This window comes from Pinus tabuliformis, chromosome 8 (genome assembly GCF_031772625.1).
Source record: "Pinus tabuliformis cultivar Carrire ecotype Pingquan chromosome 8, CPIR1, whole genome shotgun sequence".
Classification (NCBI taxonomy): Eukaryota; Viridiplantae; Streptophyta; class Pinopsida; order Pinales; family Pinaceae; genus Pinus; species Pinus tabuliformis.
This window is the reverse complement of record NC_142294.1, coordinates 1467782801-1467794927: the sequence shown is the minus strand read 5'-3', so window position 1 is coordinate 1467794927 and position 12127 is coordinate 1467782801.

Sequence of the window (12127 nt, the reverse complement as noted above, 5' to 3'; positions counted from 1 at the left end):
TTTTTAAAATTAAATAGATTAGGGAATACTCTTAAATAAATTAATACTTGAAAAAAAACAAAATGGAATGTAACTGCAAATTGCAACTGCAGGTAGTTCCTCAACTGAATGAAGCTACCCGTAGCTTAAATACACAATCAAAAGGTGAACAAAGGGTTGTTGCCAACAAAGGAGGATAGAAACCAGAGAATGTAAACTTTGACAGAATATTTTAAAACAACAAAGAGAAGCATTTCAGGTATCAAATAGTTGTTATTATCAATGAATATAATCTGGTACTGTGAATGAAATTAACTACATGATTTAGGGATTGTTAACGAGACTGTGCATCACATCGAAGCAACTAAACACTGCAAGAGAACTCATTCAGGGAATTCATGAAAGAAAATCATTGAAATTCTTACAAGTAGAAGATTTATCATTTCTATAAATATACATACATACATTGCACAAATATTTGTTATAGTTCAGAGACAGCATCTTGTAACCCAACACAGGTTCAGAGCATAAGGCATAGTGCCTTCCAAAAACATATACAATTTCCAAACAATCCTCAGATATTTTCATTACAAACCAAGAAGGGTTCTTGTGACCCAGGATCAACTAAAAAAACAGAGACGAGACCGTGCTCAATAGCCAGAGCCGAACTGTACAAAAATTGCGTTCAATTCACAACCAAAATCTCAACAGAGCCACGGGCACCAACTAACGACCGAGAACTTTCGATGGACAGACAAAACTGAGGACCAACAAAAACAAGACTTTGTCTCTACTAAAACAACCTACAGGACTGTAGAAGATAAACAGGAAGGACACTACCCAATTCAAGTGGAGACCGAAATGGAAGAGCGAAGAAACAGTAACCATCAAGGACCAAACCTTTACCACCACCACAGAGGAGCGAATCACCTGCACAGTCAAGAGACAACGATTAGAGAGGAAGCATAACTAGTTATATGGAGAATAAACTAAGAGAAGGGTAAAGATGAGAACCCTGAAGGTTACCTAAAGTGGAGAGTAGGTTCCATAGTCGAACCCAGGACCAACAACGTTCGAGCCACGACCACAGAGCCACGAAACCCTAGCTGCTCACAAGGAGCAGAGTTGTTAGTAGAAGAAAAACAAAGATGGAGCCTGAAATCAGAGCAGAGAGGTCACCTTGTGTTAGAGCCGAACTGTCACCAGGGAAGTCGAGCTGAGGACCTGACAAGAATGCACACCATAAAAATAGTCAAACGCAGCAGAGACAAACCAGAAGCGTAGAAAACCAAGTAAAATTACAGAGAAATCACCACATACCCAAGACGACCACAAAGCCCAGCATTGTTTCAAAAATCCATGCAAGAAGCAACCACCAAACTCTTCGATACAACATCTTAACATTACCCAGTAACATAGAACTAGAGTCGAGGCTAGAACCAAAAGACAGTGGGAGGCAGAGAGTCATTACCATCGGGTGGAAGGAACCAGGTAAGGGCACAAAGGAGCAGAGCGAAACCAACAGCAACAACAACCAAGCTACAAACAAAACCCGCGCCATAGAACCATAACATGGTGACCAAGACAACCTCGGAAAGGTGGTGGAGTTAATGCTCCATTAAAACCTCACCAAAAACCCCAGTTGCATACGAGCGCGAGAAGGGATCACGTGGGCCAGTTGCCATGAAGGCACTCACCTCAGCTTTTTGGGTGAGTCATAAAATTTTGGTATCAGAGCAGTTATTTCCTTAGGGAAGAAACAAATTATGGAGGTAGAAAGAAGGGGTAGAGGTAGAGCTATTCGGAGGCTAGCTGACGAAGGACTACATGAGGAAATCAGGATCCTAAGTGCCAGATTAGTAGCAGTAGAAGCAGGGAGGTGCAGGGATCTAGAAGGTGGTGACGATAGTGAAGAAGAAGCTGCAGCTACGACAGATGGGTCCGATGAGGAAGGGCCAGAGATAAGATTGTTGAAATCTGTTTTGTTAGCAAGCAGCAAACCGAAGCCTGAACTGTCAAACTATGATGGCAGTTTATCCACTAAAGTATTATTGGACTAGATTAGCGAGTTGGATAAATACTTCGAATGTGAGGAAATCAGTGAGGATAGGAGGGCCAAATTTGCAGCTACAAAACTGGAAGGGCATGCAACACTGTTCTGGGACAATGTGCAGGTAGAGCGAAGAAGATCAAATAAGCCACCAATTAAAAAGTGGACCAGAATGATTGCCAAGATGAAAGGTAAGTTTTTACCTAAAGACTATCAGATTGCTCTATATAGACAGGTACAAAACTTGAAACAAAGAGCAATGACTGTGAAAGAATATACAGAAGAATTTTATAGAGTGAATCTGCGAGCGGGTTATGTCGAAGATACCCCAGAAAAGACAACGAGGTTCATGAACGGATTATGGATGAAGATACTAGATGAGATCTGTTAGCTTTGCTACAATTTTAAACAGTTGAGGGTCAATCACAACTTGGCAGTGTTGTTGATGGTTAAAGAAAGCTTGGACCAGTCCTCTCCTCCTTCCCTCTCCAATTTTCCTCATGGTTTTGTAGCCCCGCCATCATTCGTTTTCTGTGGAAATCTTTATTCCCCGGTTCCCTCCATTTTCCTACAAAACCCTTCGAAACCCCATGTGGCTCGTGCCTTCATTTGTTCCTCGAATTAACCGTTTCCCTGTCATAACTGTGGGAAACCTGTGTAATTGATCCTCCGCCCTTCCTCGGCCCTTCATCGTTCTCCAATCTCCACCGTTGATCGCCCTGATCTAACGGTCTCTGTGTTTTCCCGCCCGCACGTTAAACATCATGCATTTCCTCTCAATCTGGCCGTTCGTCGCACGATCGGATTGTAGTTGCAAGCCTGATCGCGCGACTTGCGCGCGCGTTAACCTGCGGGGGCGGTGGTTTTCGTATGCCACGCGTCGTAAGCTTATTGGATTGCGAGGGGTTATACGGAAACCGCCAAGGGTCCAAAAGCGGTGCGGGGAATACCGCCCGCCCGCGAAACCGCCTATCCCTCGGCCGTTATCTTCCGCACTCTTTCATCTCCCGATCACCGTCAGATCTGCGCGGATCACGATCTGACGGCCCACACCTGTTTGACCCGCCGCCTCCCGATACCTCCTTCCGATGTGATCTCCACCGTTGATTTAGCTGATCCAATGGCTCGCAACTCCCTTCCGCCTCGCCTCCCGGTACTCTTCGCCGAGTGTTTTCCGCCTTTGATCTGCGTGATCCTAAGGCCTGTTTTTCTCCCGCAGCTCGCCCACATGGTCCTTTCCCATAGTCTTTCCAAACTCCTAAAGGAAGAAGGCGGCCAATGTTTCAGCTCCCAGCATAATAAATCCTCAGCAACCGCATTTGAATGACAGAATGGTCGAAGGACAAATAGGACTACCTCGAGCAGTGATGAGCATTTATCAGGCATGGAATTTCATCCTTTGTTCACTCCATCTGCTCAGAGAAGGACTGCAGAACACCAAAGAAAGGTTGATTTGTCCATTAAAGGAGCAGATCATGTCAGGAGCCCATTCCAAAGAGTTAATATGATTGTTGGCCCATTATTATCCTTCCTCGTATAACACAGCAGAGTGTTTTTGCAATCAACTTCCATATATATCTAGAAGATAGAATGTAAGAGGTTGATGAATTTTATTTTGTTGTAAGCTTCAACTTCTTGAGACTATAACTACTGTGACGCCTGCAGCGTCTGGTCTTCATTTTCAGCTAATGCAAGCTTCTTTTGTTGTTATTTGCTCACTTTCCACTTCTTCTGCTTTGTTCCAGGCTGTGCCTGTTATGCATTTGTTCATGTGTTATAGATGTTTAGCATTAGAGGGGCTGTTATCCCACCTCTGTGTTAGAATATAGCTGTATCATTGAATTTGTATGCAGGTTTTTGTTGTTTTAATGCCAGAGAGTTGTCATCCTGTCTGTGCATTAGGAAATAAAATTTACGGACCTTTTAACTGGTTGCAGTTGGCCATCACAGGGTCTTGTGAATTTGCTGATGTGGTCATTATTTTCCATTATCACATTTTCCTTAAACTGTGAGTAATTGGTGGTCTAAAGCCTTGTAGTCTGGGGGTGTTCACCCATGTCTGGGTTAAGCATAGTAGAAGTGGTCATCTGGCTTGAATATGCAACATTCCTTTCATTCATCCACCATTTTCCAACATTTTTGTTGAGTTTGTAATGTTCCCAAGCATCTCTGATATACAACCTAGGAGAGTTTATTGGGGTGATAACATTAATTGGCGCCGTTGCCGGGGAGATGAGAATTGAAGCTCATTTTCCCTGGGAAAACGACACAGTTCCAAGCTTTGATGATAGACAAGGTTTGGACACAGATTCTGGTTGTAATCATCTATCTGGCGACTCCATTGGAGGAAGACCAAGATTTGGCGACTCCACATTGTAGTTCTGGTGTAGTTGGTAAGGCATGTTCGGAGATATCTTTAGAAACCATCACCTGAACCAATGCCTGATCCTGAGAAGATCGTTCAGCAGAAGAAAATAACGCAGTAAGGAGCATCAGAATCAGGTAAGCCTTGGAAATTTTATGTATCTATGCTAGTGTAGAAATACCTTCAGAGATTCATACAACTCCTTGTCATTCATTTCCCTTTCGGATCTCAGTTGAAAGAAGCATACATGCTGTCCATCATATTCCTCTGTTTCTATCATTCTTTTCGTTGATTCATTCCACTCAGTCGACCATTGTCCCTTTCGTATACCTTAGTCATGGCAGGCCAGCAAGCCCTCACAAAGATAGAAAGAATAGTTGCTGCTAGGTATGGACCCCTAGTCTTGCCTACCCCTTTAAATGCCATGCTTGCAGGAGATTATCAAGAATTTATGCCAAAGTTTACTGGTATAGAAGGAGTAACAACTCAAGAGCATTTAGAGGCATTTTATAGCTATGCTGATAACCTAGATATCAATGAAGAAGATGTCCGGCAGGGAAAATTTTAAGAACCCCCCCTAAATTTACATGTATAATAAATGGGCGAATCTCCATGGTATATAGGAAAAATGGAAGGCGATTTTATCAATAATAGGATATGTATATATGATTTTTTGGCAAATCTCTCACCAGGCATGGCGAATATTTTACTCAATTATAAAATCTTGTGTTTATGGAATACACAAATGAAATCATTGCATTTCTTTAAAATATCTTTTGAAATCAAAATTACCGAAATTACATATCGATAACCTAGTGGGTGTAGGATAAAATTCACCCGTGCCATTCACAAAAAGCATGAGAAAAAACCTAATACTATATATAAAACCAAGAAAAATTCAAATTCATCACTTCTAGGGACCTCGTAACCACCCTGCCAATACACAAGTATGTTCTTGTTTGCAATTAGAAAAATTACCCAAATCACAATCTGTTTACTCCAGCGTATGTTGGAAAGTTATAGATGGATGACTAGTGCAATCAATCCATTCCTTTTAGCCCTGGATTTGTTTCAGTTTAAAACAGAAGTATACAAATATACTTGTCCAATGTCTATGCTTTAACCATTCACCTTAAGATGTTTTTACAATATAATTTCCTAAGTCTGTTTAATATCTTCATTATCATAAAAACCAACCTATATCCATCTTAACTCCACATCTACCACTCTTAGGGGGATGAAATCTATTTATCCCTCTGAGCACTTGGTAGACCCAGATTTAAGATGGATCTAAGATGATAGAATTTCCCCTTTAAATAGTCTATGCTCACATGAATACCATGGTATTACCATGGGTCAATACCATGGGTTATCATAAACCCAGAGCTTAGAAATTACTATTAGTAATTTATAAGAATTAATAAAATTAATAGTTGATTTTTATTTTATTTTTTATTTTAACCAAGCTAAAATGTTTAACATACATTAAATTACAACATCCATTTTTACTCTTGATGGATCAAATATTTTTCACTCTATGCTAGTTTTCATATCACGATATTTGATACCTCTCGGGGGTTTGATACCTCTCGGGGGTTAGTAGATCTAGAGTATAGATGGATCTATGCTGATTTAATTCCCCCATTTAAATAGGCTACATTCCAGGTGAATACCATGGGTCAATACCATGTGCCATTTTGGTGAATACCATGGGTCAATACCATGTGTCATTTTTATTTTTATTAATACTAATATTAGGGTTAATAATGTTTTTTTGCATGGTATTGTCCCATAGTATTTTGCCCATAGGTTTCATCTAAATATAACACATTTTTTGAGTGTTCGTAAATATAAGGTGACTTATGGAGTAAATATAAAAAAAATGTTTTATTTGTTTACCATACCTCTCGTTTATTTATATTTTTATTAATTTACCATACCTCTTTCACAAATATGGTATTTGGCCCATAGGATTCACTTAAATAAAACCTCTTTCTTGAGCCTCATAAATAGAACGAGGGTTATGGACTAAATATAAAAAGAGGTTTTATTTATTTACCATGCGTCTAGTTTATTTATATTTTTATTTATTTACCATACCTTTTGAGTAAGTATAAAAAGACGTTTTATTTATTTACCATACCTCCACTTTACTTATATTTTTATTTGTTTACACCCTTGCATGTATATAAGGTGACTTATGAAGTAAATATAAAAAATGTTTTATTTATTTACCATACCTCTCATTTATTTGTATTTTTATTAATTTACCATACCTCTTTTATAAATATGGTATTTGGGCCTTTGGCCCATAGGATTCACTTAAATAAAACCTATTCTTGAAAATGGGCGAATGGATTCACTTAAATAAAACCTATTCTTGAAAATGGGTGAATGGAAGGTTGTAACTCCTAATTTCAAGGGCTAAATTTACCTTTTTTACCCTCTCCCTTAAAATAAGGTGGGCTATTTGAGGTGATTTGTAAAAATGTACTATGATACAAAATATTCGCCCACTAAAAATTTAAAACCCCTTAATTTCGCCAAAGGGCGAACATTTGCCCCTAAAATTTTCTATGATGTCTGGATGAGGGTTTTTGTCCAAAGCCTAGATGGGGAAGCTAGAAAATGGTTTAGAGAATTACCCCCTAGGTCTATTGCAGACATTGAGGCCTTAGATGATGTGTTCTTTAATCACTGGGGGAATAATAAAGATCTGCTCTTCTATCATGATGAATTTGGGAACTTGCAGAGAGAAGATGGTGAGCTGCTGTCTGATTTCAACATCAGATTCAATCACATGTACAACAGAATGTCAGCTGAAGTAAGACCAACCCCTGCTTCTGTCGTGATAACTTATGCTAATGCTTTCGATTCTCAATTTTGCCTGCTGTTAAGAGAAAGACGATGTACTTCTTTGGCTGATATGCAAAATGCAGCCTTTGAGGTAGAAGCGAACATCATTGCTGCAGAGAGACTTGAAAGAGATGTCGAGAGGAGAAGACAGGGAGGTCAATCCTCATCATCCTCAAATCATGAGATCGATGAATTAGCTAGGATGATTGAGTTTTTAGCCTTTGAGATTTCCAAACTAAAAGCTGAGCAGTATTCTGAGGAAGTTGGAGCTCATTGTTCCTTTTCTCTTCCAACTCTAAATCCATGTAGAGGAACACATGAGCATTTGCAGATTCTGCAAAGAAATAAGATTACAAATGAAGACAAAGGGGTCAAGACCATTTTGAAGAATTCAATGATGGAAGAAGAGCAGCCTGAAGAAGAGGAGGAGGTCCATGGTTTGGAAGGAGCTATTTTCCTAACCAGAGCTGCATATGAAAAAGCATTATCAAGTGGCACTGCTTGTGAGTTTGTTGTAGCTGCAAAACAAAAAGCTTATCAGCAGCAGCAATCAACAAAAGGCACCTTCATCTTCCAAGAATTTGTGCTCGATGCTAGCTCATCTTCACATGGCTATGCAGATCTGCAAATTAGCCAGTTTGCTATCATCCCCGGCCCAGTGATCAAAGAGGGAGATGAAAGCTCCCCATCATCTTTTGTTTCTCTGTCTGCTCAAGTGACAATCCATCTAAGTTTCCATTTAAACGCTGAGGCAGAACAAAATTCAATGCTCAAGGATGAAGCTGATCATCTCAGTCTTGATATTCTGAAACCTGCTCAGGTGGCCTCCACTCAGATTGAAAAGGTAGCTTTTCAGATGACAGAGGAAGAGGGTGCACAGTCTTAGAACTCCTACTTGGATGTGGACTGTTTCAAGAAAAATGAAGGAGCAAATAATGTCCCTGTGTCCCCTGCACAAGAATACAATGGTGTATCTTTCATATTAGTTGTGCAGACTATAAAAGACAGATAAGTACACAACAACAGTGGTTATTCAGCAGGTGTGCAAAGGCTCCTGTGAAGAACATCCAAGGAGGAGAGCATGTAGAAGGGAGATGAAAGTTGATCCATATCTACCTATTAAGCTCAAATGTCTTAAACTGTTTGAGGTAGAGGATCAAATAAATACTGTTTTGCAGCTCTATGATGAAGGGGCTGAGGGTAGGAGAAACAATTTTGGTAGCCCAGCAGATGGAAAGTTTTTAAAGTTCTAAGTTTTCAAGACTTAATATTGTAATTGTGTTATTTTTAGTGTAGACTTGGTTTGACTCCATGCCCAATGGATACTAGGCATAGTTTTTAAAGCTGGTTTTGTATGAAGGCATTGGTCTGTAGGTTCTTGAGACCTCACAGGGAGGATCTCATCTCTAGAAGGAGCCAGTGTTAGCTCTGCTACAATTTTAAACAGTTGAGGGTCAATCACAACTTGGCAGTGTTGTTGATGGTTAAAGAAAGCTTGGAGCAGTCCTCTCCTCCTTCCCTCTCCAATTTTCCTCATGCTTTTCCAACCCCGCCATCATTCGTTTTCTATGGAAATCTTTATCCCTGGTTCCCTCCATTTTCCTACAAAACCCTTCGAAACCCCATGTAGCCCGTGCCTTCATTTGTTCCTCGAATTAACCGTTTCCCTATCATAACAGTGGGAAACCTGTGTAATTGATCCTCCGCCCTTCATCGTTCTCCAATCTCCACCGTTGAACGCCCTGATCTAACGGTCTCTGTGTTTTCCCTCTCGCACGTTAAACATCGTGCATTTCCTCTCAATCTAGCCGTCCGTCGCACGATCGGACGGTAGTCGCAAGCCTTGATCGCGCGACTTGCGTGCGCGTTAACCCGCGGGGGCGGTGGTTTTCGTATGCCACACGTCATAAGCTTATTGGATCGCGAGGGGTTATACGGAAACCACTGAGGGTCCAAAAGCGGTGCGAGGAATACCGCCCGCCCGTGAAACCGCCGAGGGTCCAAAAGTGGTGCGGGGAATACCGCCCGCCTGCGAAACCGCCTGTCCCCTGGCTGTTATCTTCCGCGGTCTTTCATCTCCCGACCACCGTCGGATCTGCGCGGATCGCGATCCGACGGCCCATACCTGTTTGACCCGCCGCCTCCCGATACCTCCTTTCAATGCGATCTCCACTGTTGATTTAGCTGATCCAACAGCTCGCAGCTCCCTTCTGCCTTGCCTCCCGGTACTCTTCACCGAGTGTTTTCTGCGTTTGATCTGCGTGATCCTATGGCCTATTTTCTCCCGCAGCTCGCCCACATGGTCCTTTCCCACAGTCTTTCCAAACTCCTGAAGGAAGAATGCGACCAATGTTTTAGCTCCCAGCATAATAAATCCTCAACAACCGCATTTGAATGACAGAATGGTCGAAGGACAAATAGGACTACCTCGAGCAGTGATGAGCATTTATCAGGCATGGAATTTCATCCTTTGTTCACTCCATCTGCTTAGAGAAGGACTGCAGAACACCAGAGAAAGGTCAATTTGTCTATTAAAGGAGCAGATCATGTCAAAAGCCCATTCCAAAGAGTTAATATGATTGTTGGCCCATTATTATCCTTCCTCGTATAACACAACAGAGTGTTTTTGTAATCAACTTCTATCTATATCTAGAAGACAGAATGTAAGAGGTTGATGAATGTTATTTTGTTGTAAGCTTCAACTTTTGGAGACTGTAACTATTGTGACACCTGCAGCGTCTGGTCTTAATTTTCAGCTAATGCAAGCTTTTTTTGCTGTTATGCTCACTTTCCACTTCTTTTGCTTTGTTCTAGGCTATGCCTGTTATGCATTTGTTCATGTGCTGTAGATGTTTAGCATTAGAGGGGCTGTCATCCCACCTTTGTGTTAGAATCTAGCTGTATCATTGAATTTGTATGCAGGTTTCTGTTGTTTTAATGCTAGAGAGCTGTCATCCTGTCTGTGCATTAGGAAATAGAATTTACAGACCTTTTAAGTGGTTACAGCTGGCCATCACAGGGTCCTATGCATCTGCTGGTGTGGTCAATATTCTCCATTATCACATTTTCCTTAAACTGTGAGTAATTGGTGGTCTAAAGCCTTGTAGTTTGGGGGTGTTCACCCATGGCTGGGGTTAAGCATAGTAGAAGTGGTCATCTGGCTTGAATATGCAACATTTCTTTCATTCCTTCACCAATTTCCAACATTTTTGTTGAGTTTGTAATGTTCCCAAGCATCTCTGATATTCAACCTAGGAGAGTTTCTTGGGGTGATAACAAGATCAGTATTCTCTCTCCCAAATCTATAGAAGAAACATATCAAAGTGCTTTAAAAGTAGACGAGAAGATCACCAGGAGAAAAAATTCCAGGAGAAGACGTGGATCTGACCAAGGAAGGGGACAGTCCTTTGGCAGAGGCATAACTGTGAGCAATAGTGAGGAAGGCAACAGTTGAAAAACTGCAAGGTCGACTGATAAAGAAGGTAACACTAGAGGGGGAAGGCCTTACCAGTGAGGGAGAGGTAATGACAGAGGTAGAGGGAATGCCTATCAATGTTACAAGTGTCACAAATGGGGACATCGGTCTTTTGAATGTCCTGAAAGTGATCAAGCAGGACAAAGAGGAGCATATGTTGCTCAACCAAAGGAAGCTGAGGCCCCACCTCAAGAAGTGGAGAACATGCTTGAAACAAGAGAGGCCTTGGTGTTGAACAAAGTCTTGTTGAAGCCAGCTAAAGAGTTAGCTGATCAGACATAGCGAAAAGCCCTGTTTCGGACTATGTGTAAGTCGCATGGGAAGTGCTGTAAACTGATCATTGACAATGGGAGCACTGATAACCTGGTAGCCATAGAGATGGTAGAGAAACTGGGTTTAAAAAGACTGAAACACCCAACCCCATACCAGGTGTCTTGGTTACAAAAAGGGCATCAACTGCTTGTTGATGAGCAGTGTGAAGTGGAATTTCATATTGGCAGGTATAAGGATAAGGTGACATGTGACATTATGCCGATGGATGTGTGCCATATACTGCTAGGTAGACCATGGCAGTATGACAGGAAGGTAGTGCACGATGGGAAGACAAACTATTATAAGTTTGCAAAAGATGGGATCAAGCATACGTTGGTACCCATGAAGGAAGAGGACACAACAGAGAGAAATGGGACAAAGGAATTATTATTATGGGGAAAGGAGTTCCTATAGCAGATTGGATATGATGAAATAAAGTTTGCAATTGTGCGGAGGCCAAGGATAGTGTTAAATAATACTGAAATTAAGGATTTGCTAGAGGAAATTCAAGATATGTTACAGGAATTCAGAGATATAGTAGATGATTTTCCAGATAAGTTACCCCCAAAACAGAGTATCAGCCACCATATTGATTTCATCCCAGGAGCTAGTTTACCCAACAAAGTTGCTTACTGAATGAGTCCAAAGGAAAATGAGGAGATCAGGAAACAGGTACAGGAGTTGTTGGACAAAGGGCTGATTCGAGAAAGTTTAAGTTCGTGTGCAATTCCAACAATCTTAGCTCCCAAGAAAGGAGGAGAAGGTGAATGTGTAGCGACTCTCGAGCAATCAATAAGATTACCATTAGATACAGGTTCCCTTTACCACGAATGGATGATATGATGGACTGCTTGAGTGGAGCAGCGTATTTTTCAAAGATTGATTTAAAAAGCGGTTATCATCAGATACAGATTCGAGAAGGAGACGAGTGGAAGACTGCTTTCAAAACCAATGAGGGCCTGTATGAATGGCTGGTCATGCCATTTGGATTGAGCAATGCACCTAGCACATTCATGCACTTAATGAACGAGATGCTGAAAGAATATATCGGGAAGTTCGTTATTGTGTATTTGGATGATATCCTTATTTT